Below are 17,635 nucleotides of genomic sequence, written 5' to 3' on the forward strand. Positions count from 1 at the left end.
AATAATCAAAATGAAATCAAGCCAAAGGCTGAAGCTGGCTCTCGGGCAAGACAGAGATCACTCACTTTAATCAGAGAGGCCCAATATTTTCTAAGAATTTTCTCTAGAATAGCAGTTCTCAAGTATGGCTGGGACCAGCAATATAAGTGTCACCTAGGAATTGTTAGAAATGCAAATTCTTGGGGCCTGCTTGACTGACTGAATCAGGAACTCTAGAGGTGGGGCTCAGTCATCTGCTCTTAATGAGCTCTGCAAAAGATTCTAAGACATATTCCAGTTTGAGAACCAGCACACTATAAAGTATAGCACTTCCTGGGTTCATAGCAAGCATTTATAATTCCTACAATAAGACTCCTGGTACCTGAAGAGTTCTTGGACACAGATAAGTAATAAACGATTCAGTTAAGGAAAAGTTCTGAGTAAAATGGATTCCAAATAAAACATGTATCTTTACGTTGGGGAGTCTTTAATTCTTCCTAAGAAATACTCTATTAGAGGGGCGCCTGGGTGACTCGGTTAAGCGTCCAACTTCGACTCAAGTCATGATCTCGCGGTCTGTGAGTTCAAGCCCTGCGTCGGGCTCTGTGCTGACAGCTCGGAGCCTGGAGCCTGCTTCGGATTCTGGGTCTCCTCTCTCTCTCTCTCTGCCCTTCCCCTGCTCATGCTCTGTCTCTCTCTGTCTCTCAAAAATAAAATAAAACATTAAAAAATTTTTAAAAGAAGGAAATACCCTATTAGATCCGTATGTATGTAACCTTTTCAAAAACAACAGTTATGCAGGAGTGGATTTAAAATCAAGAAAAGGGCAAATCTTCCTCTTACTATATCGTCATCATAAAGACACGGATCGGCTCTCTTTCTGATGCAGTCAGCATCACGGAAAGGACATCCAGCAAGGCATCTCACCCCAAAGGAAGGAGTGCTGAGGGGTCCACTAGGTGGAGGAAGAGGGGGTCTCTGAGGGCATCCCTCCACACAGTGCTTTTCTGGTCTAGCTCATGAACAATTACTTATATACCCAGTCTCCTTTCTCATATGGTTTTATTACCTATAAAAGGTACAACATTGTCTTTATAGTCATTTACAGCAGTTCCACTCAAACATTTGCAGGTGAATCACCTAGGGATCTTGATAAAATGCAGATTCTAATTCAGTAGGCCCGGACCCAGGTAGCAAGGATTTGTAGCATAACAGGATAAAGAATGGAGGCTGTTTCAGAAAGCCTCCCAAATGTAGCTGACGTCGGCATACGTGGGGACTATTCAAATTAAATCTTCAACACCTGGCAGGTTAAAAAAAAGAATAGAAAAGATGCTTATTTGCCGGGAGCAGTGCACAAAGAGAGGAAAAAAGGAAGGGGGTACAGGATGCTCATTCCCCCGATTGTTGTTCTACCCTTGCTTCCGGGACAGAACATCCTCACAGTGGGCAGAGCTGTTTTACCCTGGGAATCATTATAGTTGATGACAGGCATTCTGTGATGCATGCATTCAGTTAATAAATTCCTACTGAACCATGATTATGTGCGAAGGGGGTCAACTCGAGTCTCAGAGCATCACCTGAGAAGCGAAAAGGGCACCAGTATGGTCCCACACTCCGGCTAGGCTTTAGCTTCTTAGAATGCTCCCCACCACACCTTCTGTCCCTCAGAGCCCTGGCCTATTTCCAGAAAATCACCCTAGAAATAGGCTCTTACTTCTCATTGGACTGTTTAGTAGCTTTGCCTGACAAGGGCTTGCTTATATGTGGTTCATTTGCTTTATGCCACAGGAGAAAATGTTCTCCGGTTGGGGAGGTGTTTTGTCCAAGGGTGCCCCCGTGTCATCTACGTCCTCTGCTTATTTAGAGCTAGGGTTCAGCATTCCCTCCTTCAATGCAAAATCATTCTTTTAGCCCAGTGTTAATGACAGCCTTCAGTGTCTTAACCGAAAGATTAAATGTGCTTCTTCCTTTACTGTTCTTTAAACCAAGATGAACTTCTGGAAATTCCCCACACACATGCTGACCCTAGCTCTCCTTTCCTCATCTCCCACAAAAGAACATTAGGAAAACTCTAAGAACCCTTCTACTCAAGAGAAATCAAGAGACCATAAAGGCCCTGGGTGACCTGAACGTATGTTTCCAAGTCAAAAATCAAGAATCTGCCTGGAAAATGCAGAAGTACTTAGGGGGACAAAGGAACAGAAAATTTAGCAATAGGCTTGTCCTAAAACGTTTCAAATATATATTCATCTTATAATTGGTAACTGGAAGTGTTCTAGAGAGGACATAGGAGGGGGTAAAAGGGATACAGGAAAGGGACACAGAAAACACAGTGATTATATGCTTCATAACTGTATCACTCAGGATAAGCTAGATCAGTTTTTGAGACCTATTTTTCGTTTATCACCCTCCAAAGAAGTCTTTCTTTTTGGACATTTTTTTCTTAATGCCCCCCATGAAATTTCTGTACCACAGATATGCTATCTGTTTCTTATATATACTATAATAATATATATTAATGTGTATAATATATAAATATATTATATACTATATAAATATAATAATTATATATTATATATAACATATGTTATATATATATGATATATATATTCTATATATATCATATATATATTCACCCACCCCAGGAACCAAGTTGCATCCCTTGTATGTGATATCCTCCCTCCCCCTTAAGAATGTATGGGTTAGATGCTACTCGGTAACAATCCCAAATCTTAGTAGATGGCTACAGCAAAGCTGTGTCTCACTCACATTCCCTATATATCACGTGTCAGATGATGGGGAGATGTTGCTCCCCAAATCTCTTATCCCCAGGATCCAGGCTGACAAAGCAACTACCAATTTCAGTGTTGGCAGATGCCAATGGCAGAGCGTTCAGGAGGGTCTCACACCTGTAATTAAATGCTGTGACTCACAAGACGCAGGTCACTTCTCATCTCGGGTCATTGGCTGGAAATACGCCCTATGGTCCCCCCAACCACAAGGAGACCAGAAAGTTTGATTCTATTATATGCCTAAAGATAGAGAACAGGAGGAAATGGCAGGCAAAAGCCATCAAAAGCTCTCAAAACAACCCTGCATTTGGACAGCCCTGCTATGAAAGAGTGCACGTTGCTAAATATATACAGAAAGACTCTCGGGACCATAGGATGTGAATTTTCCTTGTCCGAGGCTCACCTGAGTTTTTGCCAGAATTAATCAACATAGATGCCTCCCGGTCTCTACCACCCTATCCGATGTCCAGTCCATTCATATCCCAAGTACACTGTAGCCACACACACCTCATTCCCCTCTTCTCTCACAACCATTTCCACTTCAATTCTCCATCTAGAGATCAAAAGTCAACAAAAGGAAGTTAGAAGCCTACAAAGTCTGTCTGTCAGAGAAACTCTTTACACTGCAAAATATTTCAACTGCCAGTACCTTCTGGGGAAGCTGGTGAACTAGACACAAATAGTTCAACACATAAGCAAGGGTCATCATCAAGGGGAAGCTTGAGGTAAGTGTTCAAGAAATACCTGATAAATCAATGAATGAAAAGCATAATGCCCTAAATCATACATTTTCCAAAGCCCCAAATAATACATTTTCCCTCTCGTTGTTGTTTTCCTTATCTTGATGTGGACCGTGGTACTCTCCTTCCTCCCGTGCTATGTTCCAGGCTTAGCTTAACAACAAACTCTGTTTCCATGCGGTCCTATCGTTGGCTTGACAACTAGGTTTGGAGTATCTGTGTTTATTGTTCCGCGTCCTCTTTCCTTCCTCTCTGTTTGCAGGCAAGGCCTTGTAACTGGCCCCTTCTCTAGATTGCCCCATTCCTCTGTTTGATCTGTGACGTTCTGGGTCTCGTGTTAGCCCTCCCGAATTCTCCAGAAGAAAGGATCTGATGACATAAACGCCTTGACAGTGAAACAGTGACATTAATAAACAGAAAGTAATCGGACACGACTGCAAAATGCCAGAAACGTGTATACGCAAGAGCTGTGCAGGTCCAGCCAAGAATTGTTATGGGTTTGCTGTTTCTCATTTTAAAGTACGCTAATGGAACAGGTGTTTAGCGGTCAGTACTAGTCCCCTTTCACATACAGTTATGTGAACAGGCACTCCTGATGCTGGGGTTTCACTGCTCTCAAAAACTATGAAATATGAACAAAAACAAATCCTCCAGTTGGTCCATATTTTGGCAGTTCAAGTGTCGAAGTGAAGGTGTGTGACTTTCAAACCAAAATATTTCCTTAACAATATGAAAATGTTATTGAAGCACCTCCTGGGACAGAGTTAGGGGCCAGAGTGAGGACATGAGAATAAGAGCTCGTCTTTCTGTTCTACAGTGGGGATAGAGTGAATACAAAAAATACCATGGAGGGAAGGGAGAGGAGGAAGATGTCCCCAGGCCAGCAGAAAAGTTCTGAGTCAGATATTCTAGAACCAAGCCTCAGAAAGGGCAACTGAGACTTGCTCTGAACTATTTCTACCTCTCTTCATCTGATATTCTTGACAAACAACAGATTGGAGAGGAAGAGTTAAAAAAGCAAAGAAAGGACAGGATCTTACTTTGCCCTTTCAGGGCAGGCTGCCTATTTGCCAAACAACACGTATTTCCTGAGCATGATAGGAGGCAGGCACTGCCCTAGGCACTAGGGATTAGTAGTGCACAGCACAGAAACAGTCCCTGATCTCATGGAAGTAACGTTTGCATGGAGAGGAAGAGACCAGGAAGAAGTAAACAAACAAATCAGCGAGGCAATTCTGTGTGATGGTGAATGTTAGAAAAGAAAACAGAATCAGGTAATTTTCTTTTTAACAATATGAGAGTAGTCTGTTACTTTAAGCAAAGTGGTCAGGTAAGATTCTTCTAAGGTAATGTCATTTGAACTGAGACATAAATGATGAGAAAGGAACGATAAGTACAAAGCCCTGGGGGCCGTAACGAGTTTGGCACATTCAAGGAACAGAAAGAAGGCCATGTGCCTGGAAAAGCAGGGACAGTTGTGACAGGAGATGAAGCTGAAGTCTTAAGTTGACTCTAAAATTTTTTCTTATTGTTTATTTATCATTGAGAGAGAGAGAGAGCGCCGGGGAGGGGCAGAGAGAGAGGGAGACACAGAATCCGAAGGGGGCTCCAGGCTCCGAGCTGTCAGCACAGAACCCCACGCGGGGCTGGAACTCACAAGCTATGAGATTATGACCTGAGCTGAAGTCGGACGTCCAACCGACTGAGCCACCCAGGCGCTCATAAGCTGAATCTAAATCATGTGGGTCTTAGGGGCATCCGGTGGCTCGGTCAGTTAAGCATCTGTCTCTTGGTTTCAGCTCAGGTCATGATCTTGTGGTTTCATGAGCTCAAGCCTCGCATCCAGCTCTGCGCTGGCAGCACAAAGCCTGCTTGGGATTCTCCCTCTCCCTCCTCTCTGACCCTCCCCCACTTGCACTGTTGCTGTCTCTCTCAAAATAAGTAAACTGTAAAATTAAAAAAAAATTTTTTAATAGTAAAATAATAATAAATCATGTGGGTCTTAAATTTCTGCATATATATATATATATATATATATATATATATATATATACACATAGTGTGGCTGTCACAAGTCAGAGTGAGGAGAGCAGGCGTGGGTTGTCTCCCCTATGTCTACCCCAGCTGGTAAGTACGTTCTCACAACTAGTTAGTGTAAAAGAATCATTCTGTCCTAGGCCAAGTTTTCTAGAAGTAGTCCCTGAGACAAGGACTCACCTACAAGTGATTTACTAAGGAATTTCGCCAGGAAGAAACCGGTAAGGGAAGGTGGGAAAGCGAGAGAAAGATGAAAAAACTAAGGAAGGGAGGATCTTCAGAAGGGCTTAGGAGCCCTATAGTCTAATCCCCGGAGGCCAATCCAGGCAAAGTGGGTTCCAGTGTCCTATCTAGAGTCCTCTGAAAAAGAGCTATGGTGGTAACAATTGGAAGCAGAAGCCCCATGAAGCGTGTGTGCGCGCGCGCGCGCACACACACACACACACACACACACACACACACACACAGTAAAATCAGATCCTACAGGACTGGAAAGAGTACCTACATGATCTATTACACAGCCTAACCCTTCAAAATAAGTCTCCACCACCTACTCCCTCTGTGATCTCAGTGTTCTCATCTATATAATGTATATGATCATAGTTCCTTCCTTATGGGGTTATTCCAAAGATGTAAATAATGATAATGCATTTCATATTTTAACACAATACCTAGCATATAGTAGGCACTCAACAAACAGTATTATTTTTTTTTCATCTAATCAGGCATTCCAAAATTGCTGCACCAATCTAATGGAGTATGTTCCCGTTTACTGCTTTCTCCATACTCATATGAGATCATAAAAGCTCCACCTATTTCCATAAATATAATGGCTTTATAATGAGGTCAGTTGGCAGGCTAGAGGATTAGCCTCAGAACCTTCAAAGAGAAACACAACTGCATTCCCACCTAATTATACATCAAGGCATCCTTAAGAATCTCTTCCTGCTGGGGAGGACTAGGAATATTCTTAATAATAACCAGGGAATGTCATTAGCTATCACAAATACATTTAGAAATCACAGCTGTCCAAAGACTTCAATCAAATTCTTTACATTTGAGTCCATTAAGTGTGATAATAGACTTGCTTCATGGATTCTTGGATATATTTCACTGCTTCCACATTGTACTTCAAATGCTATCTTACTTCCTAATAATGAAGGTACAGGTTCACTTCAGCAGAACTTTTCAAAACTTGATTAAAGGACCCAATGTCAAAGAATCTCTATTTAGCACTCAGTGGGACTTTGAACATCTAATCATCCCACTTCCCGGCACCAGCATTTTGAGTGGTTTCCAGGCCGGCCTTTTTCTTTCTTTCCATTAAAATGAGCCTAGAGACAAGCAAAGGATGACCTTGAAGTATGGGACTTAGAAACCAAACTCAGTACACACAGGGTTCTAATACAGAACCGGATACTACTTGGCTCAGGTTCTAGTTGGAAAAGAGAAGAATACATTCCATTCATTCCACTTCTTGTGTGTGTGTGTGTGTGTGTGTGTGTGTGTGTGTGTGTGTGTGTGAGAGAGAGAGAGAGAGAGAGAGAGAGAGAGAGAGAGAGAGAGAGAATACAAGTGAGGGATGGGCAGAGAAAGAAGGAGACACAGAATCCAAAGCAGGCTCCAGGCTCTGAGCTGTCAGCACAGAGCCCAATGTGGGGCTCAAACTCACAAACTGTGAGATCATGACCTCAAGAGTCAGTCCATTAAGTGACCTCAGCCAAAGTCGGATGCCTAACCAACTGAGCCACCCAGGCGTTCTGAATACATTCCACTTCCTAAAGTCAACACAACCTATTTAGATGGAAATTAAGGGGACTTTATTAATGAAGATTGTTTGTGCAAAGTAGTTGTCTCAGACTTCTGAGTAAAGGTGGATTCTCCTTCATGGTTTCCTCCTTTTCCTTGCCATATCCCACTGAAATTCCAGTAAAGGAATAAAAAATTGTATTAACCCAAAATGTCAAATAGAGTAGAAGAGGAGAGAGCAAAGGAATGGAGTTAGAGGGAGGACTGAAAACAGAGCAGTTAAAACCCACAAACAGAACTCTAAGAACTTCTTGTTTCTTCTTCTACCTGCCCCCAAACAATAGGAGCCGGGCAACCTACCATCCCTTCATCTCACCCCAGCCTGAAGCTGGTGTTTCTTCCCTAGGGAAGCTGACCAACACGGATATAAGACCTTTGAGACATGTGGGGAGCCCCAACAAACTGCCCCTTCATTACCTTATCATCTTCCAATGAAGCCCACCAGTGCAAAGGCCTCCTCCCACAACAGATAGCTTCCAGCCTGCTTTCTAGTGCCTTGCTCTCAGTTATATCTGGAAAACCCAAAGATGCCCAGTTATTACAGCAGTTTTCTGGCATGAAAGACACGAAAACAAACAGAATAGGAGGAGCTAAAAGAAACCGAAACAATGAATGAAACAGAAATTTGCAAAAGATCGATACTATATATCTTTAGATAGCCAGGTGAAGGTATTTCCATTTGCGAAACAAGAATAAGATGTTAGTAAAAAAGTATCAGTCAACACACAATAAAAGGCTATCATTTAACATTTAAATGAAATTAAAATTTTAATGGAAAAGCTAGATGATAAATTCGATGAACTTACCTGGCAAGTAGAATAATAAGACTTACACAGAATGTAGAACAATTTTCCAAAGACATAGTAAATAGGAAGAAAAATAAAACAAAATTAAATAATCCAGGAAGCCCATTATCATATTAATATGAATTCCAGAATTAAACAAAAGAGGCAGAAAATGGGTAAGATTATCAAGGTCATGGTACAAGAAGACAATCCATAACTGAAGACATAAGTCTGCAGTTCTCTAAGTGACAAATACAGTGAATAATAAGAGACTCAACTGAGGTCATATCATCAGGAAAAATCTGAACAGCTGGGATAAATGAAGACTCTAAACACTTGCAGAGAGAGAGAAAATATGTCATATGCAAATATTGGAAATAAGAATGGCAACACTGGATGCCTCCAAATTTCTGAGGGCAATTATTTGCAATCTAAAATTCTATTACTAAGTCTAACCATCAATCAAGTACAAGAAGAAAATAAAGACATTTGCTAACATGAAAATGTTTGAATAAACAAACCTCCCATGCACACTTTTGATAAGAAACTACTTAATGTTTCAATAATAGAAAGAGGAAGATGTGAGTTCCAAAAAGATTTAACAAAAGAAGAAAGTGAAGGGAATTCCCAAACAGGTGGTGAAGGGAAGACTCATGATGATAACAGTGTGGAAGCCTAGAGATCAACCGTTTCAGGTGGAATAGGAAGATAGAAGGCTATGGAGAGATTTCCAGAATGAAAAAAAATGGAACAGATGTGTTTAATCATTTGCAAACAAAATGTTGGTATCTTTAATAGATCAGTGAGAGCATTTTGGGGAAAAAAATAGAAGTCTATCGAAAGCTGAAGTAAAAACAGAGGCAACTGTGGTTGCCAGAGGTGTGGGTGCGGGTGGTTAAAATGGTTAAGGGAGTCAAAAGGTACAAACTTCCAACATGGCGATTATAGTTAATAACACTGTGTTGCATTTGAAAGTTGGTAAGAGAGTAAATGTTAAAAGTTCTCATCGTGAGAAAAAGAAATTTGCAACCCAAATATGGTGATGGATGTTAGCGAAATATAGTGTGATCATTTTGCAATATACCAATATTGAATCATTATATTGTATATCTGTAACTAATATAATGTTATATGTCAATTATAAATTATATGTCAATAAAAAAATTAAAAACGGAGGCAACTATTAACTCCAAGAAAAACAAAAATTGTATAAAAATGCAACCATAATATACTCCATTTCTCAGCAGTGAATGACATTTATGAATTGAAACAGTGTAAACTCCAACTCTTTATCGAACTAAGAATTGTGATATATTGGGTAGACTACAGAGACAAGTGAAAAGAAAACTAAGGAGAAAAGTATAAGTGAAATTCTCAACTGCCTAGCAGGAAATAAAAAAATAAAATTAAGAGGTAACAACATAAGAATATTATCTGACATGTGGAAGAATATATCATAAATAATTTCCAAAAAGGAATGAGTCATGCCTGGGTGGCTCAGTCCATTAAGCGACTGACTCTTGATCTCAGCTCAGGTCATGATCTTAGGGTCGCAGGATTGAGGCCCATGTCAGCCTGCTGAATATTCTCTCCTTCACTCTTTCTTTCTGCCCCTTCCCTACTCACACTCTCTCTCTCTCAAAATAAATAAATATTTTTTCAAACAATAAAATAAAATAAAAAGGAATGAAAGTGATTATTTCTGGGGATTGAAGGTAGAAAATGAAAAAGTATTGAACAGAGGGCCACTTTTTTTGTAATAAGTGTTTTAGAACTAGTTGAATTGTTTTTTAGTATATACATATAAAACTTTCATAGAACTTTTTTTTAACTGTGAGGAGGGAATAAGAAAGGCTGATGTGACCCATATATATGTGCGTGTATATCAACTTTTAATAATTTTGGTTAAATGATTAACATTGGGGGTGTCTGGGGGGGCTCAGTTGGTTAAGCGTTGGACTCTTGATCTCAGCTCAGATCTTAATCTCAGGGTTGTGAATTCAAGCCCCATACTGGGCTCTGTTTTGGGCTCTGCACTGGCCCTGAAGCCTACTCCAAAAAAGTATGTATATATATTTTAATGATTAACATTGCAAGCCAGTTGTTCTTTTTTTCGTTAAAGGTATGTTGTCAGATAAAATACAGGAGGCTCCGTTAAATTTGAATTTCAGAGAAACACCAGAATTTTTTTCTTTAAGGATAAGTATGTCCCAAATATTCCATGGGACATACTTACACTAAAAATTATCCGCTGTTTATCTGAAATTCAAACTTAACTGGGCATCCTGTGTTTTTATTTGCTAAATCCGACAGCCTATTTTTAAGGGTTGAACACATCTCACATCTGCCTCTGAGTCAGTCTCAGCTGCAGCTGCTGTTTTTCATCACATGCTCCCTCTCCACCATTTTCAGCTCCATCGTGACCATCGTTTCTCCGTGCCTGGTCACTCCAGCACCTCCAAGGCTCTTTTCATCCTGAATAGAGTACAGCCTCTGCCGTGCTGCCCTCAGCCAACGGGTAATGCAAAGCTGGCGGTGTTTCCCTTTACCGTCTGCCCTTTGACACTTGCCAAAATTACTAACATAGATTCTGCACTTTTGTAAGAGATTCGGTAACACCTGACACAGAGCACTAAGTATGACTCAGGATAATACAGGAAAAAAAGGAAAGCCTTCACCTGGGACCTTGTCATGGAAAACTCTAGTTCCTAGCTCACTTCCTTCTTCCTCTTGTTCCTCGCTCACTTCTGTGGTGCATTACCATCACATCATCTTCTGGGTGGTGAAACCAAATCCATCAGGCCTCCAGACCATGACTCCCCTCACCACTGCTAGGGGAGCCCAATTCCTACCCATGGGGGTAGGCCTTACCTTTTGCCTACTAGTAGAATGTATCAGCACGAAAAATCCCCCAGCAGTGATAGAAATGTTTTATGTCTTGACTATGGTGATGATTACACCAGTGCACACGTTTGTCAAGATTCACGAGTTTTACACGCGGAATGCATGCATCGGATGATATATCGATGATACCTCAAGGAAATGGATTTTTGAAAAATATCCCCTAGCAATATTTTTACTAAAGTGTGAGTGAATCATTCCGGAACCTAAAATAACACTACGGGGATTTCAGCAGTATGGGCCAGGCTTTGGCATTCCAAGTTTGGTTTCACTCCAGTTCTGGCCACCAGTGTGAAGGAGGCATGTGCCTCCTTCTGTTTCTTGTGGCGATCTAGCCTCTTGTGGGTACTTTTAAGTAAAGCACGAACACATGAATACACACACCGTCTTAGACATGGTGTAAGTCCACCTAAATATCTTACAGAAAACAAAATTACTTAATAGTCAACTCGCTATGTGACCTAGAGACATATGCAAGATGTCACTTGGTAGAATAATTTAATCAAGACAAAAGCATTGGCCTTGCTGTACAAATGCTCTCACATGTGAGGCAATATTGAAAATTATTACACAGGAGGGATGGGGGATGGCGGGTGGAGATGTTTAATGTTGTTTTACAGGAATTGTCTTGGCTTCCAGGACCTTTCTACTCAACAAAGGGAAAATTCCATTTTCAGCTCAAACCCTGATCAGGAAATTATTCTTCCCAAAAAGGGGGGGGGGGGGGGGGGTGGAAACAGCTGAAAATTTCCTCACTCCTCCACAGCACAGAAAACACAAACAGGACAGAGAGGCCGGAAGAGGCTGAGCTCCACCCAGACAAAAGCCATTTCTGGATAAGGAATAATTTAGGGCCAGGCATTCTGCAGATAATGGAGGAGGAAAGCAAACCTCTTAAGCAAAGATTGGGTACTTAAAGTGACTCTTTTGAAAGCATGTAAACAAACTCTAACAACTTTCTATAAACATTAATAAATAAATGCTTTGGTACTAAAGAAAGAAGAAAGAAAATAACCTAATACCAAATCAAAACAGAGCGAAGGGTCTCCAGCGGGCAGAATATCTACAGAAACACAAAGGATTCTGATCACCATTGGAATCATATGACTAATTTGACAACGGTCTTGGGCACTGTGTGTGCCCAGAACCATTCTTAGGTCTTTTGTATGCATTTAATCCTACAACAGCCTATGAGCTAATACATTATTAGTCCTACTTTCCGCGAGCTAGAAACGGAGCCACTGAGACCCCAAGCAACTTGCACAATGAGTAGCAGAGTCCAGATGTGAATCCACCCTCCTCTGAACGTCCTGAACTTTCGCCACTATGCTCCAGTCCATTGCCACTGAGAGTACGTTCCTGGGACCCACAACAGCCTGAGTGTCGCTCTGGAGCTTGTTAAAATGAAGCATCTCAGGTGGCACCCCCAGACCTACTTAACCAAATCTGCATTTCAACGAGAGCACCAGGTGATTCTCCCCATACTGACGTCTAAAAAGCAGTGTCCCAGTCCCTTTCTGAAGGCAGGTCATTCTTAGTCTTATCTGATTCATATTTATCACCAGTTCCTTCTTGAGAATGTGAGAGAAAGGAATATCAGAATCTGTTGTATAGAATTCATAATTATTTTAAATAAAGTATGGGGTTTTTTTTTTTTTTTTTGCCGTAAGTGACACATGTGCTGCTCAGTTAGGTTCTTGCAGGTTGCAGGGACCAGATGTGCTTTTAAAGCCTTCCCACCAAGCACCCCCTAACAGCTGAGCCCACACCCCAAAACGGTCAGGGCGGGGCGTGGCATACCCTATTTTCTGGCTCTTTTCCTTACCTTTCTTTTTCCTGTTTTTTAAAAATTTTGTTTATTTATTTTGAGAGAGAAAGAGAGCACGTGCACAAGTTGGGGAGAAACAGAGGGGGAGGGAAAGAGATCCCAAGCAGGCTCTGCGGTGTCAGCACAGAGCCCAACAGGAGCTCAGTCTCAGAAACTGTGAGGTCATGATCTGAGCCGAAACCAAGAGTCGGTCGCTTAACCACCTGAGTCACCCAGGAGTCCCCCCCACCCCCCGTTTTTTGTTTTGGTTTTTTTGGTAAATAACTTGACTAACGCGTAATTTCATACTATTAGTTTCACCTGTTAAATTTACAATGCAGTGATTTTTTTTTTTTTTAACGTTTATTCATTTTTGAGAGACAGAGAGAGACAGAGCATGAACAGGGAAGGGGCAGAGAGAGAGGGAGACACAGAATCTGAAGCAGGCTCCAGGCTCCGAGCTGTCTGCACAGAGCCCGATGCGGGGCTCAAACCCACGAACCGTGAGATCATAACCTGAGCCGAAGTCGGACGCACAACCGACCGAGCCACCCAGGCGCCCCAACAATTCAGTGATTTTTAATAAGTTAACTGAATTTACTGAGTTCTACCACCATCACCATGATCCAGCTTTAGAACATTTTCATTACCCCAGGAAGATCCCTCCTACCTAGTTACAGTTAATGCCCTTTCTCACTATCAGCCTCTGTCTCTGTAGATTTGTCTATTCAATATTTTCTGTAATTGGAACCATACAATATGTGATCTTTTCATCTGGCTTTTTTCACTAAGTGCAACCTTTTTGAGGTTTAACACTATAGCATATAGCACTGCTTAATTCTTTTTACTCCTGAATTGTCCATTGCATGGAGCCATAGCCCCTCTTTTTATTATCATTTTTTTTAAGTTTGTTTATTTATTTAGAGAGAGAGCAAGTGAGCACAAGCAGGACAGAGAGAAAGGGAGAAAGAGAATCCCAAGCAGGCTCTGCACTGCCAGCACAGAGCCCAATGCTGGGCTTGGCTTGAACTCAGGAAACACGAGATTGTGACCTGAGCCGAAACCAAGAGTCAGACACTTAACCAACTGAGCCACCCAGGCACCCCAAGCCATAGCCATTCTATCGTTAACAAGTTTTTTAAAAAATGTGAAGCCTCAATATTTATCTTTAAGATTCACTCAAGTGTTGCACATGTCTGTGCTGGCCTTAGTAGAGAAATGCCCTACATGACACGTTAGTTTCCTTGAAATTGTTTAAAAGTAAATTGTCGTTCCAGCTCACCCTAGACTCCATCAGCTGAGATCCATAACCTTGGACGATGGTCGTTAACTGTAGGGTAGAGAGAAAGGTGTTGTCACATAAGTCTTTAATCATACAGGCCTTTAGTTATTCCCCAACTAATCCCTCTGTAATTTGCTTTGAGTCTCAAGATAAAGATACCCAGAAGGTACTGGTATAAAGGGATAGAAGAATGAGATGGACCAACATAAAATTGCAGTCAAGATTTTGAGGACCAGAACACTGAAAAATAAATAAATAAATAACATACCTCCATTAAAAATATTGCTCGGGGGGCCTGGGTGTCTCAGTTGCTTGGGCGTCCGACTTCAGCTCAGGTCATGATCTCGCGGTCTGTGAGTTCGAGCCCCGCGTCGGGCTCTGGGCTGATGGCTCAGAGCCTGGAGCCCGTTTCCGATTCTGTGTCTCCCTCACTCTCTGCCCCTCCCCCGCTCAAGCTCTGTCTCTGTCTCTCTCAAAAATAAATAAACATTAAAAAAAATTTTTTTTAAATATTGCTTTAATAAAGAATTTTTCCTGCCACACAGAACAAGTAGCTAGCTACCATACACCCTAATACCCAAAAGCTTACTCTTTTGAAAAAAAAATTTTAATGTTTATTTTTGAGAGAGAGAGAGACAGAGAGAGAGAGAGAGAGAGACAGAGAGAGAACGAGCGGGGGAGGGGCAGAGAGAGAGGGAGACACAGAATCGGAAGCAGGCTCCAGGCTCTGAGCTGTCAGCACAGAGCCCGACATGGGGCTCGAACGCATGAGCCGTGAGATCATGACCTGAGCCAAAGTTGGACGCTTACCCTATTGAGCCACCCAGGCGCCCCCAAAAGCTTCCTCTTAAAGGGAAGTTCCTCCTTGTGTGTTCTAAAGTCCTCATTATTGGGGCGCCTCGGTGGCTCAGTCGGTTAAACGTCCGACTTCAGCTCAGGTCATGATCTCACAGTCTGTGAGTTCGAGCCCCGCATCAGGCTCTGTGCTGACAGCTCAGAGCCTGGAGCCTGCTTCAGATGCTGTGTCTCCCTCTCTCTGCCCCTCCCCTGCTCATGCTCTCTCTGTCTCAAAAATAAATAAAAACTTTAAAAAAAAAATTTAAACAAAAATAAAGTCCTCATTATTGACTTTGCCAAATCGTAGAAGAGTCCCATAGGACTGTTAATCAATTTCACAGATAATTAACTCATTGTTCCCTAGCTGAGTTTCTATGAAAGCACCATCAAGTCAGCCAGCGCAAAGATCTTGGCTTCTAACACCATTTTCTAATAAAAGAAACCAGAGTTCCTTGGAGATATAGCTGATTCTAGGACTGGGGCAGGAAATACATGAGCTGATCTTGGAGCAACGTGTAGTCCCAGAGAGTAAGAAAGCGTTCAAAAAATGATAATAACGAGGATGTGTCAGAGGGATGTAAGAGTCAACCTGAAAGCACTCCCAATGGCCAAAGCTGGAACAATTGGAGAAACAAAATAAAGTAGTGCAGCATTGAATTAAAGTCCAAAAGGCAAAATAAATATCCATGAGGCCATACTAAGTAAATTATTGAATGAATAAACAAGGGAGGGAGAAAAGGCAATTTCCTGTACAGAAACACTCCAAATGCGTTGTGTAGATACTTCTCCCTTAAGGAAGCAGAACTTAGCCCCCATCCACCGAGCGTGGGCTGTATTTAGTGGCTTGCTGCCAACAAGTGGACTATGTAAAGGGCAGAAAAAAGTTCTTTCCCAAAGCACTGCCCTGGCCAGGTGATCAAGGTTAACATCATCCATGATAAGTCATCCTGAAACTCTGTACCCTTTACACCACGTGATGAGAAGACAAGTTTATTTCCTTGGTCTTCCTCCCTACCATTACCACCCCCCCCCCAAAAACATAAGCATTTTCTAACCATGAGAAAAATAGCAGACAAACCCAAGCTGAGGAACATCCTACAAATTATCTGATCAGTACTCCTCAAAACAAGGAATGTGTGAATGTCTGAGAACCATCACGACCAAGAGGAGCCTAAGGAGACATGACAACTAAACGTAGTGTGGTGTCCTAGATGGGATCCTGGGATCAAAAAAGGACATTAACTAATGAGGGGAGCCTGAGTGGCTCAGTCAGTTGAGCGTCCGACTTTGGCTCAGGTCATGATCTTGCAGTTCATGAGTTGGTTCCCTGCATTGGGCTCTCTGCTGTCCGCACAGAGCCTGCTTGGAATTCTCTCTCTCTCTCTCTCTCTCTCTCTCTCTCTCTCTCTCTCTCTCTCTTTCTCTCTCTCACTCTGCCCCTCTCCCACTTTCACTCTCTCTCCCTCTCTCAAAAATAAATAAACATTAAAAAAAAAAAAAAAACCAGATGGGCACCTGGGTGGCTCAGTCGGTTAAGTGACCGACTTTAGCTCAGGTCATGGTCTCACGGCTCATGGGTTTGAGACCCGCGTTGGGCTCTGTGCTGACAGCTCAGAGCCTGGAGCCTGTTTCAGATTCTGTGTCTCCTTCCCTCTCTGCCCCTCCCCCACTTGTGCTCTGTCTCACTCTGTCTCTCAAAAAATAAATAAATGTCAAAACATTTTTTTATTAAAAAAAAAGAAGAAAAAACTAATGAGATCAGAATAAAGTGTAGAGGTTTGCTAACAGTGACGTACTGATGTCGGTTCCTTAGTTGTGACAAACGCACCGTAGTGATGTGAGATGCAAACGTTAGGGGAAACTGGTTGTGGGGTATATGGGAACTTTCTCTGCTATCTTTGTAACTTTACTGTAAATCTGTACTATTCTAAAACAAAACATTTAATTTAAAAAGAGAAAACAAATATAGGTTACAACCAGAGTTATTTCCGAAATCTCTCTACAGAGAAACATGCAATAAATTAGCCTAACCACCTACAAGCAGTCGAGATTATCTGAATAGGATCTTCTTCATTCTTTTTAAGGAGCCATGCACTGCCCAGGGTGATGTCATCTGTAGCCAAAACCTCCGAGCTACATAATGATGGCTCACAAATCCATACAGTTACCTATCCCCAAAGTACCTATTCAAGGACCCAAAGCTGGACAATGTTTCCATGTAGCTGTCTCCCTGGCCCCCCAAACACATGTGACAACAAGCTGTGGCACACAGAGCTGTGCATCGTTGTTGGCTATTACGTTAATGGTTCAAATAACCAACACAGACTCATTTTCAGGAAGGCTGTTTGTGAGTTCAGCCTTTTGGCTGGCCCCAGGGATTTGCTCAACCTCTAAAATGGATGAATGTATGTTAAAAACCATACATGGAGGGTCACCTGGGTGGCTCAGTTGATTAAGCGTCCGACTCTTGATTTCAGCTCCAGGCATGATCTCATGGTTCGTGAGTACGAGCCCCGCATCGGGCTCTGGGCTGACATGTGGAGCTTGCTTGGGATTCTCTCTCTCTCTCTCTCTCTCTTTCTCTCTCTCTCTTTCTCTCTCTCTCTCTCCCTCTCTCTCTCTCTGCCTCTCTCTCTCTCTCTCCCCCTCTCTCAAAATAAAGA

Source organism: Panthera onca, chromosome C2 (genome assembly GCF_046562875.1).
Source record: "Panthera onca isolate mPanOnc1 chromosome C2, mPanOnc1 haplotype 2, whole genome shotgun sequence".
In the NCBI taxonomy this organism is placed as follows: domain Eukaryota; kingdom Metazoa; phylum Chordata; class Mammalia; order Carnivora; family Felidae; genus Panthera; species Panthera onca.